Source organism: Apteryx mantelli, chromosome 19 (genome assembly GCF_036417845.1).
Source record: "Apteryx mantelli isolate bAptMan1 chromosome 19, bAptMan1.hap1, whole genome shotgun sequence".
Classification (NCBI taxonomy): domain Eukaryota; kingdom Metazoa; phylum Chordata; class Aves; order Apterygiformes; family Apterygidae; genus Apteryx; species Apteryx mantelli.
In genome coordinates, this window is record NC_089996.1 from 17,155,351 (window position 1) to 17,175,001 (window position 19,651).

Sequence of the window (19,651 nt, forward strand, 5' to 3'; positions counted from 1 at the left end):
AGCCTGGGTAGCAAGGAGCTGGACTCCTTCCAAGCTCGGCCATGAGCTGCGAGCCATCACGACCCTGAGGCTGGAGGAAATCAAAGCCCTGTCTAGGATGTCTGACTCTGGAGTCTGGGCTGTGAGTGGTGTTGCTGAGCATAAAGAATGTGAGGACTCATTAAACAAAGAAGACAAAATTCAGAGATGGAGAGTCCCATACAGCTACTCCCAGAGCCAGGGTGCTCAAGGCCGTGTTTAAGCTACCAAAACACTGGTGGGAGCATGCACAAGAAGCATCCTCATGTTTCCTGTGCTATAGACTGGTGCGTACCTACCACCTCGTGCTGCTGAGCTAAACGCATCAGGCCTAATACAGTGTGCTGTGGTAAGGTTTCCAAAGCCTGAGTCTCTGGAGCTGGGAATGAACTGCAATGTTCCTGGTATCCCAAACAAGGGACTTGCGAGCTGTTTTTTGGTGCCCTTCCTGCTGGTTAGCATTTTATACCAGGAAAAATGAATGCCGGCTGGTTCCAAATGGAAATGCCACCAACCCAGTGCAGGGCTCAGCAGCTGGAGCTCTTTCAGAGCAGGGTCCCCAGCTCTGAGTTGCAAAGAGCCATCCCAGAAATGGGGAGGAAAGTGCAGGACATAGAGGCTCCCTTTCTTCTCTGAATTCAGCTCACTCTGTGGCTTGGCTTTCAAATGCTGTTTGAAGCAGGTTTTATAAACGATGTCAAATAGAAGCTTTGCTCAAAGAAGTGTGAGCCTGGATAGGCCAAGCCATGGGGAAAGGGGCTGGAGCCCACTCTGGATGGGTACTGGCCTGAAGAAAATCAGTGGGGCTTGAGATGCTCTTCAGGGCCTTTTCTGTGACCCACTTGAGTGCCATGTCTGCAGTGGGAGTGATAGAAACTACCCGAGTATGGGAGTTTCAGCAGAAATGTTTGATGCTGCTGCTTTGGGGGGCTTTTTGTTTTTTAACTTTTAGAACCTCAGAGCAAATAGGAAAAGGAAAAAAAAGTCCCTTTCTGATGGAAGAGGCTAATAGAGGGTTATAAATGTGTCCCTGGCATGGTTCATTAGCTGCGGTGACATATTGAGAGCTATGAACGGTATGATACCAGCAAATCAATTTAGAATTTAATCTGAAAAAGAACGTGGGGAGGTTGGATCATGCAACATGTTACCAAACATTTCTTATCAGAATAAATAGAGCAGCTTTTCTTTCACAACACTCCTCCTGCCTGGTTGCTGTGAAAAACTAAATAAATAAATAAACACATACCTGATTTACCAATGATTAATTTCCATAATTAGTGCTGTGTCAAAGCACTACACCAAGGTGCAAGGCACACTTTGCTTTAAATATTTACATGGATGTCTTTCCGGGTTTACTTCAAGATCTCCTTATTTCATGTGTTTAACAATCTTGTAATGACGTAGCACCAATGATGACCGGATTTCAGAGTCAGAAGGGAAGGTGTGAGAGCCTCAGGGGTTATGGTACAAAATCTATGCTCTTCTCTATGCCGTTCACTGTCCTGCTAAAGAAACAAATGCCCTCCACTGCAAATGTGTGCCCACAGCGGGTGTCCGTGAGCTGCTCTGTGGTGGAGCCAGGAATGATCTCAGATCTAGGTCTACCAGGACGGGGGTGGGGGCACAGACCTGCAGGCTCTCTGGCAAACTTCATGCTTCTTGGAGAAGAACAGCTCTGTCAGAATTGAATTTGGACCTTTTTTACATCAATTTGATATGGAATGTGGCTGCACTTCAGAGCTGCTTTGGGAAAGCGCTTAGGGTGGGCAGCCAAGAATAAACCTTTTGCCCTCAGCTCTCTAAGGATTTGGGTTGAAGGGGCAGTGGTTGGTGATGCCTGCTTTTTGCCCCGGGTCTCCCTTGCACTCCTGGCTTTGCCAAGTGTGGTTATAACACATGAGCCGGAACACATGGGAGTGTTAGTGCAGAGATGGGCTTTAACCCACGGTGCCCTCGGGAGCTGGGAGTCGGAGCAGTTCCACACCATGCTTTTTGTTGTACCAATTGCTTTGTCCACGACTTAAGGGTTTTTTGCATAGTATTTTCTGACAGGGAGCAATGTTAATGCTGCAAAGTCACTCAGCATTCAGGATATTTCAGAACTGAGGCTGTTTGTGCTTCCTCGACCTCCTTGTCCCAGACAGACTCGGTGTCCATGGACACAGAGCTCACTTTAGGCTCCTGATGCTCCTCTCCTGGAACAGGGGAAGTAGCTGCAGAATATCGCACAGGTGCAGCGTTACATCAAAAATGTAAATACAGTTAATGTTTTAAAACATGTCACACTGTGGGCAGCTCTAGTTGCACGCTCTCTCTCTTTCTCTCTCTAATGGGTATCAGATTATTCTAGTGATCTTGGCATTGTTTTAGTAATTGACTGATGCAATGCAATGTTCACTGATTTAATAAGTTTGTTAGTATAATAGAGGTTCAGAATTTTGCTGTTAATGTGCAGTGACAATTACATTTTAGATTTGCTCATTATGTTGCATAACTTAGCTATGAAATCTATCATAAATTACATTTAAAAAAGCATTATTTCGGAGTACATTAGCATGGCTCTCTCTTCTCATCTCTCCAGTGCTGGAGAGTACCTTGTAGGCTGAACTTGCTTATGATTAGGAATGCATTCAGTTTGTGTTCACGTATTCACGTTCTGCATTAGGCTTTTGGCAGGGCTTCTGACACCTGCCAAAAAAATCTGGGTCCTGCCATGTCATCCCACCGTCTCCATCACAGCCAAGGACTGTGCAGGTACCCAGTGTTCTGGATGGTCTTTGGGGAAATCTCCAGCTGGCAAGATGCCTCCTCCCTTTGAAACAGAAAAAGGGCTCTGTGCTTCCTCGTGCCACGTGTGCAGGTAGGGCCACATTTCAGTGTTAGCGCGCAGGCACCCCTCTTAGCAAAGCCAAATTTGAGTTGTCTGTGCTATGTCAGAGCTGAACGTGCTCCAAATATACCTTTTCAGCCAGAATGGCTCTGTCTTTGTGTATTCAGCACCAGAATGAAAGTCTGAGACTGAGCAAAGACATGGAGAGGGGGTGAACCCCTTCTGGGCATCTAGAAATCAAGGGTCCCCCAAGAGCTTGTGCCATTGTGGACACCTTGGAGGGGCTGCACCTTTGTCTTGTCTCTCTTCTCAATACTGAATATCATCTGTTGTGTCTTGGTGTTTCCACAGAGCTAGGACTGGCTGTTTGGCACTGCCCTTCCTTGGTCTCTGCAGAGGGAATAACAGGGATAAGACCATCCTGGGGACCAAGAGGATCCCTGTGTGCAGTGGTCTTGCTGTACCTCCTGTTGATAGATCTGTGCTCAAAAAAAAAAAGCAAGGCAGAGCCACAACAGGCTTTGTCATCTCTTTACTCCAGCTGTGATTAGGAGGACTTCCTCATCATTAAGGATAAAAATAAAAAAGCAACAGTAATTTAACAAGTATGACTTCTTCCAATCTAAGACTCTAAATGGCAAATAGACTGTGAAATAAGCTAAGAAAAACAAATATTTTTTCCAGATTAATACTTGTTCCTTCTGGTTTGTATAACAACCTTGCCAAAAGGCAGGGTATTGTTGACTTGTGTTTTTCTAACTGCTGCTCTTCCTTCAACTGTTGCTCTCACTGATTCTCTGTTATCAGCCCCTCTCTGCTCCTTCTCTCCCACAGCCAGGTTTCAACTGCTCTTCCTGGAAATCCTCAGCAAGATTTTTGAGGTGTGTTCCTCTCTTGGTGCCTGCTTTCCTCTGTCTTAGAGGCCCAGAAAATGGATGCGAGCCCCAGCTATGTGGCACTGGCTCAGCACAGGCCTTTTCCTGCTCGGCAGCGTGGGGTTGCCTAGCAATCCCACACCATCTTGCTGCAGCAGCTGTTCGCTTCTCCTCCACTCCAGCTAGTGCACATACACCTCCTGATCTGCAAAGTTGCATCTCTGAAGTGGATACCAGTTTGCATTTCTAGGAACAGATGTCAATGGGGACCCAACTCAGTGCCTTGAAATGGAGAAATTTTCAGATCTTCTCTCCCATGTTCCTGGTTCTTCATTCTCCTAATCTGCTGCCTAGAGCATCTTCAGTCTCAGTGAACCGTGTGAGGGTAACACGGTGGGGCATACCAAGGAGCCGCGCTGGCTGAGCGCTTCCCTTGTTTAGCAGGGTGTGAGAGCAAGTGCTGCTGCCTCTTTCCTATGTGGCAGCAAGGCTTGGCTGTTACTGCATCCTAGATGCCCAAAACGTATATGTTTATCATGTGAAATGGATATTTAAATGTATCAGGTGCATTTTGTAGTCCTCATTTGTGTTAATAATCTATATAACCATGAGGAGTTCCTCAAAACCCTTTTGAGAGAGGGGGGGGAAATATCAGGATGGGAAAGAGAAAGTGGTGCCTGTTTTCCAGGTGTCAATGTGGGCTCCAGAGGATACTAATAATGTCTCATAGATGGATGCTATGCAAAGTTCACAGGAAGTAAATTGACTTAAACAGGCTGCATATATTCCAAATACTTCTCATGAAATACAACTTTATAAAGGTTAGCCACAGTCTTAAATATTGGAAACCACAAATAGGTCATTTGAGCTAGAAGAAAGGTGCTGAGTAGATTTTAGTAACTCAGACGAGTCTGCAAGGAGAGCTGCTTGCTATATCTGCATTTTGTAACAGCCCAGAGCTCAGGAGAGGGGAGTCTTAGGCCGTCCAGCAACACCTGAATAAATGGGCCTGTGCTACCAAAGCAGCCAATGTTCATTACCATTTCAGAGAGATTGCATAATAAGCCAGAAAAAGGCAGTACAACAGGACCTCTAACAGCCTGTGGTTTGCAAAATATTACAGGGCAAGTCTACAACAGCCTTGAGCTGGCTTCCTGAGAGAAGAGCTGAACAGCAGGAGAACAGGAGAGCCTGGGAAACCAGGACCTGCTCTTGCATAAAGCTTAAGGAAGGACTATTGCTTTCAATCACTCTGTGACTAAGATCACTGTCCAAAGGTCCTTAAATTAGGTTTAAAAAGTAGAAAGGGGAAGGGGCTGAGACATAATCTAAGCTTTAGTTAACCCTGGATACCTTGTAACCTTGCATCCCCTGCATTTCATGCACTCCCTCTGTTTCTGCAGTGTTTGCAGTTGGGAACCTAACCCCCCCCTTTTTTTTTTTCTTCCCTACCATTCTGTTGCTTCATGCCTGTCAGGTGGCTGAAGTGGGCCTGGGCATTCAGCCCTACTGCAGTATGGGCAAAGCGATAGAAATTGGCCCTGCACACTAGGCTGGAGGGAGGCCTGCCCCCAGGATGGCAGGGAGGTTTGTTCCTTGCTAGCTTGCAAGTCAGCATGTGCCTGTATTGCTGAATGCACAGCAAAACGGAGGAAACCCCTTGGGACAGTTCATTGCCCACTTGCAGACAGCAGTAAGCTCAGCCTGACTGCAGGAATAAACTCCCTATTTGTCACAGTCGTCATATGCTCATTTTCAACGGAGAAACAGCGAGGAGAAAAATGGCTCCTTACCCCCGATCAGAGGTGGGAGCACATGCTGCGTGTGTGCTGAGCATGCCGCTGTGGTGGGGTGCACCCCTGCGCCTTGCCAAGGTGGGAGCATGTCTGGTGCGCCTTGCCACGGTGGTGGCGTGAGCCCAGCGTGCTGCTGAGGTGAGAGCGCGAGGTGGGCGCGTGTGCTGAGCGCATCGCTGCATTGAGCGCCAGGTGGGAGCAGGCCATGCACGCCTTGCCGGGGACGTTTGTGTGTGCTGAGCGTGTCGCCGCAGCGGGTGCGGGCCCTGTGCGACCCCCCCCCTCTTTGGGGGCAGCGGGCTCGGGCGATGCCCGAGGGGCTCGGCCGCGGCGGAGGCTCCCGCAGCAGCGCGGCGGGTCTCCGGCGGCCGCGGCGCCGCTCTGCCCGGGGCCCCGCGGCGGGAGCGGGGGGTCCCGGGGCGGGGGCTGCGCTGCCGCCGCCCCCCGGCGCGGCGTGGCGGGGCCGGGGGCGGCGCGCGCTCTCGCTCGCTCGCTCGCTCGCTGGCGGCTGCGGGGGCGGCGGCGCGGGCGCGGGCGCAGCCGCGTGCGTGGCTGCCCGGCGAGGCGAGCGCAGCCCGCTGCCGCCTCCTGCCGCCGCCGGGCTGCCCCGGTCGCCGCTGCTCGGGAGATGCCGCTCGGCGGGCGGGGACCCGCGGCTGCCCTGCGCCTTCGCGGCCGCCGCGGCGGGGACCTCTGAGCGCGTGAGTCACCGGCGCCGGCGGGGCGGGGGCCCGGGGGGGGCGGCCCCGACCACGCTGCCCCGGCGGAGCGCAGCGCAGCGGAACCGGCGCGGGGGGCCGGCAGCGCCGCGGGCAGCTCTGCCCGGTGCCGCCCGTGAAACTTCGGGGCGGGCGGGGGGGGGGACCGGCAGGCTGCGGGGGGCGGCAGCCGCCCGGCTCGGGGGAGGGGAGCTCGACCAGCCCGGCCCCGTCCCCCGGCGGGCGTCCCATCCCCCGGCGCCTCTGAGCTGTGCCGGCCGCCGCTCCGCTCCGGCACCTCCCGGGCGGGGGCGGGCGGCTGCGGCCCCCGGCGGGGCCGAGGAAGAGGAGCTCGGCGAGGCGCAGGCGGGAGAGGCAAGCGGGCTCCGCCGGTGTCACCCTTCCCGATGCGCTGGAGCGACCCAGGTGCGTTCGAGAAAGAAGTTTCTCCTTGGTAGGGTGCGGAGCAGCGATGCTTTCTTAGAAGTCTCCCTGCTTGAGTTCAGGTTTGAGTAATTGAATCTGTCTATTAATAATGCGGTCTCTTAAAGTTAGAATCTGCAGCATTTTATTTGCCTGCAAAAAAATTCTAGCACAACTTCTCATTAAGTTTACATGATGGATTCTTAACGGATGTCTTAATTAGGCGCTGTTGTTAACAGGAATATTGCACTAATTAAAATCACGCCCTCCAGGTGAACGTAAATTGTAAGAAAAAGTTGTGCGAAGCGGAGTCTGGATTAAGGGGGGTGAAAGTGGCAGAGCGGCTCCGTCGGGCCAGCTGACCCCAGTGCGGGCGAAGCCGGACCGCGGCCCCTCTCGGAGGGCAGAGCGACGCGAGGCAGTGCAAGCTTGTGCGGCTTCTCTGGGCTTTTCCTCTGCTGCGAAAGGGTGCCTGTCTCCAGGAATTTCATTGCGAGCTGGGCTTGCTGTGCTGGCATGTGTTAAAGGCTCGCTGTGCAGGGAGGGAGGGAGAGAGACCTTTTAGAGTCACCTGTTTTATTTGTGTCGCGTGTGTAAATACCCAGCACCGTTGTTCAGCTGTCCATATGTCTGGAGATCCCTCCATGGATATTTACGCCAGGAAACAGTACAATGTGCAGCATCTCGTCCCAAGGTTTAAATGCAGACATCTGAAGTAAACAAATGTGGCTTGGGGATCCCGGAGCGGCAGTGGGGCTGGGCAGCGGCGTCGCGGCAGGCGAGGGGCACGGCCCCCACTCCGGCCCTGCTGCTGGAGCGGCCGCGGAGGCAGCAGCTCCTGCCTGCGGAGAGCTGGGGAGGCTGCGTGTGTGTGTGTGTGTGTGTGTGTGCGTGCGCAGGCAGTCGGGGGGTGAGGGGGGATAGCGGGGAAGCAGGGCTTTCTCGGCTTCTCACTCCAGTAAGCATGACATTAACAGCACTGACTATTTTCGGTTGCCTTTCATGAAGGTTTGGAACTCACTCACTGCCTCTGTGAAAACCTGGCCGTGAGCAGGAGCGTTTCCGCCTGCTTTGTTTCCTGCCCGTGGTGCCAGGCTGTTCGTGGGCTTTTTCTAGGGATGGACGGGAAGGCTCGGGGCGAGGAGCATGGCCACCGGGGCCCGGGGATGACTGCAGGTAGCTGTGCATTTTGGGAAGCTGCGAAGTCGGGGAATACCTTGCCCTTTCTGCCGGCTCCCTGCTCGTTTTGCTTGGCAATCTCCAGGATGTCCTGAGGCTTGTGATTAGTCTTGCAGCGCTTGGGAGGTGTATTCTGTTGTTGTATTTGTATTACAATTGTACCCAAAGGCTGCAGTCAGGCTGGAGGCCTTGTTATGTTGGGTGCTGTGCAAACACAGATTAAGACAGTCTGTTCCCTAAAGAGCTTCCTGGTTTCAGGCTAAAATGGTTGAGGCGTGATAAAGCCTCACAAAGCAAGAAACGAAGGCTATTTTTCTGTATAATAGATGGAGAAAGTGCCTGGAGTTTATAATTTTTGTAGAGGGATGATTGCAGAGGGTCGGGGCTGGCAGGGATGCCCAAATCTGGCCAGTTGCTGGGAAATTTGTTTGTGGCTCTGGTGAGCTATTAGGGGTTCTGTGTTTGCTATTTCAGAGGAAATACGTGAGTCCCCCCCCCCCCCCCCCCCGATGATCTGTAGGATTGTTCAGCACAATAGAAAGCCTTGGCACAAGGGCACATGAACGCTTTGCTGCAGCATTAGGTGAATTCTTGCCAGGGTTACGGCTACTGCTTTGGGGGCATGGCTTTAGGATCCTCTTGCAAAGTACACAGGGGACAGAAATTTTGTGTAGCAAGCTGAGACGGTAGTTTTGGAGCACCAAAGATTGGAGGTGCAGAGCTCGCAAGCCTGCCAGCTGGGAAATGAACTGTGGCTGTGATCCAAACACCAAATACTCGAAGGGGCACAGGGTGGGCAGGATTTGGAAACCCCGCAGCCTAGCGTTCCCAGCTTTTGCTCGTTCATGTCAGTTTAGGAAACAGAGAGAGACAAAATTCTTTGAATTTGAGGAGCAGATGGAGACGTGTCGAGGGGCCTCAGCTGGCGTGGAGCAGTTACGTGAAACGCGAGGCTGGCCGTCTCCGCGGGGGTAACCTCCGCGTTTTGCTGCAGGGCTGTTGTGCTCTGTCCCTTCTTCCCCTTCTTCTCTTAAAGATGAGAAGGAGCCTGGCAGACTCGGGGTCCTTTAGGTGGTATTTCTAGGTTAACATTTCTTCCATGGTGCATTTGGAAAAAGAGGTCCTCTATTTCCTTTCCCAAACCTTTCCAGCTGTGCAAATGGGTTTTCTGTTTGCACGGTACCTTTTTGACAAGGTATGGCTTTCTGTTCTCTCCTCTTTTCCTTTTCAAATTAAAAAAACCCCTCTCTGTTGCACTTATTTTTCCATCTCCGATCCCTGTAACGTGTCGTCCTTGATTATCGCACTCGCACACCAGGCTGCGGGACGGTCGGGCAGCCTGTGTTGCCTGCCGGTGCCTGGAGCAGGTCTCGCCATGCTGCCATCGCTGCTCGCTGTTTATCCTTTGCCTCCTTATCCTGCCAAGTAGGTTGTTTCTTCTCCCTTCCTCGGCGTCATTTCTCGGTGGAGCAGTTTAGCTCGTTTGCCATGGTGCATTAGGTGGGTCCCCCAGGATGTTTGCTGGTTTAACAGGAGTGCAGCGAGCGAGGCCTCCGTGTAATCGGGGCTGCCCCGAGGGAGGCCGGGATCTCCATGGCCGGAGGGGACGGCAGGGCTCGAGCGCCCTCGGCTGCACTGGGGCATTCGGGGTAGGCGTGAGCGTCCCCGTTAAAGACTTGCTTCTCAAGCAGCTCATCCAGCTTGGGTCGTATTTGCTCATTCAGTGTATAAATAAGTAAAGGTTTTAAAATGTGTGCATTTACTAAATTAGTTTGTCGTCACAATTTTTCAAATGGATCAGCTGACAGTAGATAAATGCCTTTGAAGGTTATTGAGATAATAAAAGGCATGAGGGAAGTTCCTTAATTTATTTGAGTTCTCTTTTAATTTACAGTATTATGGGGTGAGAGTACACTGAATAATTAGTTCTTATGAACGATTTGCTCCTTTAAAACGACCGTGGAAGAGAAAGGGGAAACGGTGGTGAGGTTTGAGACTTTAAACCAAGTGGCGAGGGGTTCGCCGGAGGTGGTGCGGGCGTGCTGCAGCTGCGGAGGGCACGGCTGGGGCAGCGTGGCGTCGCCGAGGGGAGCAGGCTCCACCAAAGGGTGGTGGCGAGAATGTGTGTTTCCTTTGCGCTGTTTGCTTGAATGTCTCCAAGTTCTTTGCAAAGACTGAGAGCAGGTTAATAACTGAGCCCAACCATGCTGGAGTTTACAGCTGGAGGTGGCCCAGCCTCCGCACGCTTCCTCTTCGGCTTTCTCCGGAGATGGTGCTGGAGGAGGCTCTGCATCCCGCTCCTCTTCGCGCTGGGGTGGGCGCTCCAGCCCGGGGAGAGGAGTCGGGCTGCTAAAAATGCAGGGAGCAGCTCACCTACGGAAGAGACTGGAGTTGTTACTGGTGCAAAGGAAAACAGGAGTTATGAATAGGGGCAAGTACATTTTGCGGGAAATGTTGTGTGGATGTGACTTTTGCAGCCTTTTGTAATGTTCCAAGGCAAAACCACGACTGGGAAGCTTCGCTCCTGCAGGTACCTGCAGCTCTTCTCCACATTGCGTTGCATCCTCTCCCTGGCGAGACCCTAACGCAAGCCCTGCTCCGGCATTTGTGGAGGTGCCGTGGGTTGATTTGTTGGTACCGTCTCTCCTCTTTTCCCGTCTGGAATAACTAAGTACGAAAGACTCGGGTGCCTTTCCTGAGGTTACAGAGCGAGTCAATGTCTCGGCTGGGATTTAAAGGTGACCTGCAGGGTATTTTTCATTTAAATGGGTTTGTAGGCCTTTTGCTTCTTGGTGATGAATACGATGAGGTGTAAGGAGATGTATTTTTAAGAGTGTGAGCTGCTGAGCCTCCCGCGTCTTACCTTACGGTGGATGGTGAACCACCTCTCCCGGCGCCCTCGGCCGGTCCTCGGAGAGCGCCCGCGTCCCCACGGCGAGCGGGAGGCAGCGGCTCCGTGGCCTGTTCCCAGCAGGATGCGCCTCTCCGCTCGCCGGGCCGCGATGCTCGGGGCTGCTGCGAGCAGCTGCTTTTCCTCCCTGAGCTTCCGTAACAGCAGGGCTACATTTGGTGTCAGCGCGGCGTCAGTGCTTTCTGGTAGGGTCTTCTGAGGTGTTTCAGGATGTACGTTCTTGAAAACTAATTGACAGGCCGAGGTGCTGAACTGGGAAGCAGAGCTGTGTTTTCTGTAATTTCATTAGCTGCTGAGATTAAATGTTTTGGAAACTTTATTTTCAATAAACCCCTGTAAACCTCGCGCTCTCCGTTGCTCTGTTTGCACTCCGCGATGCTCCAGGCATCGTCATGGCTTCCAGACTAGACGAGGCTGAATTCGAATGGGTAGAGACGAGCTCGCCAGCGAGGGATCCCTCCTCGCGTTGCGCTGTGCGTCGCGGGCGCGCGCTTCCTTCCTGCTCCCTCGGCCGCTCGGGGTTAGCTCGGCTTCGCCGGGCAGCGCCAGCGCTGCTTCCCTCCTTGGTGGCTTCTGGCCTCGTGTCTCGGCCCGACCCGCTGACCTGCCTCGGGGCGCAGCTGCATCTGCGAGACCTCGAGCTCCGCCGCGTGCCGTTGCTCCCCCCGCGCAGCCCTGGTGTCCTGGCGCTTCCCGGCGAGCGCTGCCTTTCAAGCTGAGCTTTCCCTCCGCGGCTCCCGCCGTGTTCCTCCGACCGCTGCGGGCAGGAGACCTTTCGTTTTACTTGTAGCTGCGGTACAAAGCCGCGTGGCTGCCTGCGAAGCGTGCTAGCGCCGCTTGATCCCGCGCGTGCCGACACGGTCCCTGCCCGGGGGAGGCGCTGGGGAACCTGCGGGAAACGAGTAACCCGGCGGCTCTCCGGCCCCGGCGCGGGAACGGCGGCGAGCGAGGTGTCGGCTTGTTGCGTTGCCGTCGACTTTTTCTCCCTTAGTGTTGGGGTTTTTTTTTGTCTTTGGGTTTTTTTTGGCTTTACTGCTTGGAAACCAAAGCTGTTCCCGATCCTGTGAGCTTGCAGCCCCGTCCCACGGCTGGACCCGGCCCGCGCGGCTCCGTCTCGCGGCACCGCCGTGCTCGTAGCTCCGGGAGGGTCGGGTGGTGGGGACGGGTCCCACGGCGGCTCCGCCTGGGGCTCGCTGGGGCACCCGAGAGGTTTCGTTTCGGAAAAGCTGGCTTCTCTCGGGGGTTTTGCCTTTCCTTTCCCGAGACGTCACGGGACCCGCGTGCCTGTGTGGGCCCCGTCTAGACTGCTCGCAGCCGCCGCTGCAAGGAGGCTTTCCTGCCAGAAGGAAAAGGCTTTTTTTGCGCGCTCGGATCGCGTGGTGGCGGAGGTATTGCCAAAAAGCCCCCCTGCGCGGCGCGGGCGAGCGGCGGCTGCGCGGAGCAGGGTGCCAGCAGCTCCCCAGGGGGCCGCGGAGCCGGTCGAGATTCCCGAGTTTTCCCCTTTTGCATCGGCCCTTTGCACCGTGGCAAAGCTCGCGCTGCGGCCCCGGGAGGATGCGGGGGGGACGCGCGGCCCCGAGAGCAGGCAGGGGAAAAGGGTGCTGCAGGAAAGGAATGGGGCTTTAAATGGAACTTCTACCATATATTTTTTTTCTTCTGAAAATCTAGTGAATTTGAGGCTTCTTGAAATTGAGAATCTATGTAATAGCCTGAGCTTACTGTAATTTGTGAAAATAATTTCAAAGAATACTTGAGCAGGTCACGTGTATTGCTGATGTTTAGAGCAACTCGAATTATTGAACCGGAGGAAGTCATTAGAACCAGAATTTATGGAAGTGATAAAACAACTTTTGACAACAGGTTCACCTCCTTTGCAGCTAGAGAGAATATTTTCTTCTTGTCAGATCAATAAACAATTAATTCTAAAGCAGGGAAGCAGAGAAAAAGAGTTTTCCCGATTTCTAAACTCTTAATCAAGCTATGGATAAAACATAGATGCAAGAATTTGAGATCTATTAGTTCTAAAACCTTGACCTTGATAACTAGTTCTTAAATTCATGAACCACAGATGATACTTCCTTTGCTGAATAAATCCACTTTTAAATATAGAACTAGTTCCTAGATATTTATGCTTCCAACATGTTTAATGTAGCTTTACTTAATAATCTGCTTCAAAATGCCGGCTTTTCCCCTGCTTTTAATTGAATACCAATTTCCATTCAGAATCAGCTTAAATTAAATGAGTTTAAAAATATAGTAAATAAGGAATATAATTCACTTAGTTTTAACATAAGCTGTGAAAATAAAGCTTCTAAATAACTATTTAAATTTGCATGAGTTGCATCCTTCTAGTTAGCGAGCAAAGTGGCGCTTTTTGGTAAATTTGATGTCCTGGCAAATTAACCAGTAAGAAAGAAATAGTAATTTTAAGATGGTAACTGCAATACAGAGGACAACAAGATAAATGTGATTGATTAAACCCCACCGCGGGGGGAGGCTTCGCTGTCTTCTCCCCATTCCCGGGGTGTCCGGGCGGGCACCGGGATGCCGGCGGACGAGGCACGAGCCCGGCGCGGCCGCCACTGGAGCGCTGCGGCTTCCCCTGCCCCTTCCCGCTGCGCCGATGAATCCTGTCGGTGCAGCGCGGCTCTGCGGCGGCCCCGGAGCTGGAGCCGGTGGTGGTGGCCTCCGGAGCCGGCCGGCGGGAGGTCAAGCGGTGGTTAGCCCCGAGGGCCGGGAGGGAAGATTTACAACTCTTCCCTGCTCCGCTTGATGGACAATTAAAGCGCTGCACGGTGGGAGCAGAGCGATGTCTCCGAGAGGCAGCGACAGTCGGAATAAATCAGTCGCCTTCGGTTAAAGGCTTGAGCAGGGCGCTTTAAAGGCGCAGCGCACGCCGCTTCGGGAACAGGCGGACTGCAATTTGCGGAGCCGCCGTGCCGTACGGCTCGCGCTGCGCGGGTTCGGGTTTGCGTGCCGAACGGGGCCGAGGAGGCTGTTGACGCCTTTCCTTCCGGGCTGGAACCGTGCGGCGGCAGCAGGGGGAGAGGTGCAGGGCGCTCAGGGCGCTAGCGCCTACGGAGCATCCTCCGCAGCCGAGCCCCGGCTGTCGCCGCCCGGCAGCGGTGACGGGCAGCGCCGAGCGCGCGCGTGCTCGGCGCCGGGTTGCGGGAGACACTGACGAACTTCCCCAAATGGGTTCTGGCAGGTTGTTCACCCGTGCCTTTGCTGTTGTTCTCGTGACTGATGGGAACAGTACGTTTTAGGGAAACTTTCTAAAACGGCGTTTGGGTCTCTTAACGTCTTAGGGGCATGGCGTTTTGGGGCTGTTTGTGGAGAAGAGCAAGCCCTGTCCCTTGGCAGGCAGGGAATGTCTGTTTGCTCTTCTAGCAGTTACCAGGGTTGTCTGAGATTCCTCTTTTGTAGGAAAAAGGGATTTGAGATCGCTAACAACTTGTGTTTGATTTCTGGGCAGTGAAGGAATTTCTGCTGTAGCACCGATAGCGTGCGTCGAGCTGCTGCACGCTGCCTGAATTGTGGACAAATGCTGCTTTTGGCCATTTTCTGGGCCCTGAGAAGGTGACAGCTCGGGGCTGAGGTGTCACCGCTCCGATGCAAGAGCCCCCCTTCCGCCGGCGGGTGATAGGGGTTGCAGTGCCGGCTGTGTCGGAGGATGCAGCGTAGCTATGGATGCTGAGCACGGAGGGATGGTGGCGGCTGCTGGAGCATGCTCCGGGGCACCGGGGCGCTCCACAGCCACTCCGGACCATCCGGCACGGCCTCCGCTGCGCTCGCGAGGGGCTCCCCCGGACCGGTGCCAGGAGGTGCCGGTGGGTCCCGGGGACGCCGCCGTGGGCGAGGGGCTCTGGGCCCCAGCTGCGGAAGCCTGGAGCGCAGGGCACAGGCAGGCGTTACCCGGGCAGGCTCTCACGAACAGATCTGTGTGCGTGTGCGAATGTATTTCATGGAATATGCAAATCTGTGTATAGAGAGGGGCCTAAATAATTATACGCATAGCCAGATTTTTTTTTTTTAAATAAAGCTATCTACAGTATATTGCAGAAGTAATTAGGAATCCTGAGCTAGCTGTATCTCGATCTTTATAGCAACATAGCTGATAAAGCATGATTCAGGGACCTCGTTATCTTTTTTTAAAGAAGTTTTTATTTAACTTCCGTGAAGTTGCCATGGTTACTCCTGTGCATGGCTTCCATGCCTCTCTCGCCTTAAGTGCAGCTGCTAGCATTAAGAATTAAAACATCTACATTTGGAGCAGCCCTGGCCTACCCCAGCTGTGAATCCTGGCTGTGCTCGTGCGCGGGGGAAGGCGGCGGGTGGGAGCTTCGTTTGTCACGGACCCTGGAAGGGGGTTTTCCAAGTCGTGCGTTTGACCAGCTTGGATGGGGCATCAAAGCACCAACTCTCCCAGGCTAAACGGGAGAGCACGAGAAACCTGGGAGGTTGTTAGGTCCCCATCGGCATGGGAGAGAGATGCTTCTGCTTCCCGGCTTGAGCCGCTGCGCTGCCTCGCTGTCTTGCAAGCGTGGCAGCGCCAGGCTCTGTGCGTGGCCGTGGCTCTGCGCGTGCTGTTGCCCCTTGCATGGTCTGCGGCGTGATGGATTCATCCGGATCGCGGCTCTGACCCCGGATCCAGGCTGGGGCACTGCTCCCGTCTGGGCTAGTGACGGCATCGCCCCGGTGGAGCTGCTCCGTTCCCCCTGCGGTGCAGGGGACCCCTGGGAGCTGCTGGCTCCGGGGCTCATGCTGCTCCCAGGAGCCCGGCTTGGCGCTTGCCCTCCATCAGCGCCGGCATCTGCCGCCGCTGTCGAGCAGTGCCAGGGCCAGCGCCGAGGCCGCGGGCGGTTTTGTGGGCTGCGGAGGCACTGGCTGCGCGCGCGGTGGCTGCGGGACCCCGGCGCTGCAGCCCTCGTCCCGGGAGGGTGTTTGGAGGAGGCAGGTGCCGGGGCTGCGGGGAGGGCGCAAGGCAGCTGCACTGCGGTCCCTGCCAGCGCAGGGAGAGCCGTGCTCCGGCTGCGGCTGCAGCGAGCGTTGGGGCCCGAGTTAACTTCCCGGCAAGGGAAATGCCCGCGGCATCGCTGCGTGCGGGTGCAGACCGCGGGGTGCTTCGGCACGGTGGGCTTCCCCGCTCCCATTGCCGCGCGCTGCCGGCTGCCCCCCCTCTGCCTCTGCTGTCTCCGTGCTTCGCGTGTGTTTAGGTCTAGCCGTGCTTCTGTGGCTGGTGCCGCTTTGCAGATGGGAAGCGGGACGGGGAAAGGGAAGGGCACGGAAACTGCTGAGACCCGGGACCACAGCCTGGAGCCCTGCTCCGCTCGGCGCTTTGGCTCTTGGGCCGTGGTGTCCGTAACCGGACGGACGGCAGCTGAACGAGCCCCCAGCCAGTTGTCCGCCTTTGCGAGCCGGGAGGAGACGCGGGACATCTGCCCGTGTCCGCGACGATGGCTGTGATGCCAGACAGCGGCAGGAGCCGCATGCGGAAGAGGCGCCCGGAGCTAGGCAGACCCCAACACCAGAGCGTCGCAGCAGCAGCGTGTCCCTCGGACTGGCCACGGGGCCCGGCGCCGCTCGGCTCCTCCGTGCCGCTTCCCGGCCCCCAGCGCTGGCCGAGGGCAGCCGGCCGTGCCACGGCCGCGCTGTGCCTGCCGGAGCCGCGTCGCGCCTCCCTCCTGCACCGCTCGGCGGTTTTAAGCAGCGCAGGGTGGGAGGCTGCGTGGGAGGCGAAGCCGCACCAGAAATAATCCCGCGAGTTTGGGTGCGCAGCCGGAGCCGCGGGAGGCCCCTGTGCCTGGCTGCCGCGCTGCTCCGCCGGCTCGGCGAGCGCCCTGGCCCGCGGGAGCCGCTCCGGTTGGTTTGTCTCTTGTTTGTTTGTTTCTTCCTCCTTCTCCCCCTTCGCTATTTTCTTTTTTCCCTGCTCTGTTTTCCTTCCCGATGAAAGATTTTCTTGCAGTGTCAAGGCAATGTGACCTGGTTCCGTAATAAAGAGGAGGCTTATTAGAATTAAAGCCCAACAGTGTTAAAAAAGCAATCTTTGCAAGATTGAGGCCATGGGGGAATTGTAAATTCTCAGCAAAGACCTCGTTCAAAGACTGGAATAAAAACACACGCACGCGTGCGCACGAAACCCTTGCACCCCGAGGGGAGGCTTCGTTTTCGGGAAGGTCTGGGGGGGAACGGAGGGACCGGAGTGGCTGGCCGGTCCTTTTGGAGCTGCGTGGGACGCTCCTCGCTGCAGCCGCGTGCCCGGGAGCGCTTGCTTTGAGCCCATCCTTCAGGTTTGCGGGTGTTTCTCGGGGGACGCCCCCCTCCCCGCCGTGTCCCCCGCCAGGTCGCCCATCTCGCCCCGGCAGGGGTCCCGGGGGCCGGGGCTAGGCTTTGCTGTCCGCTGTTGCCCCAGGCTCTGGTGTGGGCTCCCGCCGCGTTCCCATTATCAGGCGCGGGAAACGAGCGGGAAACGAGCGGCGTGCCTGTCGGAGAGCCCCGCGCACCCCTGCCGCCCGCCGAGCCGCGGCCCCCGCCATCCCCGCGGTGGTCTGTTGCCGCGATTTGCTGTTATCTCTAATTAGAAAGCGAGTCCTGCTGGCAGGGCCCTCGGCGGCTTCGCCGGCCCTAAGTGCCGCGCGCGCCCGTGGTGCGCTATGAACGCCGATATCTTAAGCAAGCAAAAGAGAGAGTTGATTTATGAACGTTCATCAGCTCCAGGACTGGGATGGCGGGAGCTGGTGCTCCGCCGCGGCGGGGCCCGGAGGCAGGAGCCGGGCACGAGCCCCCACTCACAGCCCGGGGCGCTCGGCCTCCCCCTCGGCGTGAATTCGGGTGGCCGAAGGGCGGCGGGGGATGCTGCCGGAAAGGGGATGCTCAGAGTTTTGGAGCTGGGAAGGGCGGACGTGGAGCCTGTCATCCCATGCCTGGTGCTGCCAGGAGAAGCCAGCTGCCGCCTTTGCTGCCTCGTGTCCCACTCCGTGTCCGAGCTCCCCGCGTCCTGCTCAAGCTGCCCCAGCGAGGCTGTGCCGCTGCAACGGCCAGGAGACGCCTGTGCTGGAGGAGCAGTTACACGTTTGCTCGTGGGTCCTATCAGCCGATAGGACATGAGAGAGATTTATCTTATAGGTTTAATTAAGGTGTGGATGAAACGCAGGGCAGCCAAGTTCAGCGTCCGTGCCATATTCACGTGATGTATGGTGCACGAGCTGGCTGTAGCCCTCGCCGTCATTCCTGCTCTCGGATATTTATAGCTGCCCAGCCCTGCGCGCGTGCACCCGGACGCGTGCCTTCGCGGCTCGGCGCTGCGTGCGTGCTGGTGCGGCCATGGCCACGCATGACAGAGCGCGGCAAGGGCTGCAGCCCCTGAGCACCAGCACTGCCCGGCTCAGCCATGCCTGGGAGCTGGAACGGCTCTGGGAAAAGCTTCCCCGCGAGGCACGGAGCCACTCCAAGGCGGGATCCTTCCCCTGTGCCAAGGGGGGACTCCAGTTTCGGGAAGGGAGCAGCTCGGGCTCCTGTCTGAGGGCTGGCTGCACGGCATGGAGGGGACGATCCCGGTCAGGGAGGCGTCTGGACGCGGATGATGGAGCAGTTATGCAGCGTCTCTTACGGCATATCTGTGCTGGGGGGGGAGCGTGGTGCAGAGACCCCCGCCACGGTGCTGGGTCACCGCTCTGCTGCCATCCGAGCAAACGAGCCGTGTTTGGAGCCTGAGGTGGTGCAGGAACAGAGCTGTGATGCTCTGCAGACCCGTCCTCACATCCCGCGTGGCTGGTGCCAGCGTGGGGGTTGCCCCGCTCCCCATGGAGCAGTGCGGATGCACCCGAGGTCTTGAGCTCTCCTGGCTTGGCTCAGAGAAATGAGATCCTCGTGGGCACCGTTTGACTGCAGGGCGCGTGGGTACCGCTGCCGACCGCAAAGCTGGGACCTCTGCGGAGTGCAGGCTTTGGCAATCGCTTTGTTCTGCGTGGTGGTCTGCTCTGACGGATAAGTCAATAAGGAAACTCTTATTCCAGACGTTGAGATCTGTAGCTGCTCTTGTGCTTCTGAGCTTGTGTTTGGCACCTGGAGAGTTGAGGGATGTATGGGATGCTCTAGACCTTGGCCCAGGTCAAAACGTGGAGCCTGCTTTTCTTTTTGCTTTAACGCCTGTGCAAAGTGGGCGAAGGTCTCTTGTGTGTCTGGAGTTAGATTTATCCCGACATCTAACTTAGAGTGGGGAGGGGGTTCGGGCAGATGGGCTTCGCGGGCATCCTGGTCGTGTCTTGTCCTCCAGGTCCATTGCAAAGACATTTAGGAGCAGCCTCGGAGTTGCAGAAGAAGCTTCTTCCCCGAGGAGAAGACTTCTAGCCTGCTGTGTGACAGTTCAGGTCCAGTAGGAAGGCAAGGCTTGCTCTGCCACCTGTCCCTAACACGCAGTTAATTTAATGTCTAGTCTAGGAGCCTTTCACTCCAGGATAAATGGCCTTTCCGTTAGAGCCTGCATGAGTTACTCTGACATTTGCTACTTAGGAGACGTGGGTAGGGGAGAGTTGGGTATTAGATGGGGTGATAGGCAAGAGAAGCAATCTCTGGGAGGCCATCAATCTGGATTAAGCTTTGTGAACTGGGATGGAGGGTAATCACCATCCTTCATTTCAGAGAGGTAAGAAACAAGTCGGCTCCTTTATGGAGCATTATAGCTGCAGCAGGAATTGCTTCCACCCTGGCCGCGGGCGCGTATCCCCTCCCGGACCCGCGGCTCCGAGAGGGCGCAGAGCTCCTGGGAAGGGGTCGATGCAAGGGGTTGCTCTCAACGTTGAGCAGCGCTTGGCACGCGTCCTCTCCTCGGAGGAGCGGCCGGCGGAGGGGGGATCCCTGCCTCGGCGGGGAGGCGAACCTGCCTCCCGGCAAACCCGCAGCCTCGCTTTGTTTTCGCA

The 19,651-nt window shown here is 55.8% G+C and overlaps 1 protein-coding gene across 6 annotated transcripts in view; it reads left to right on the forward strand.

The window, feature by feature from the left end:
- RBFOX3 (RNA binding fox-1 homolog 3) overlaps window positions 1-19,651 on the forward strand; it is a 200,784-nt gene that overhangs the window by 45,042 nt on the left and 136,091 nt on the right. The window contains exon 1 of one of the 6 annotated variants that reach the window (XM_067308068.1): window positions 6,172-6,223. The exons of the other annotated variants lie outside the window; for them this stretch is intronic. The gene's annotated coding sequence lies outside the window, so the exon portion shown is untranslated. Of the gene's footprint in view, window positions 1-6,171; window positions 6,224-19,651 lie in introns of those variants that run through there. 6 annotated transcript variants of the gene reach the window in all.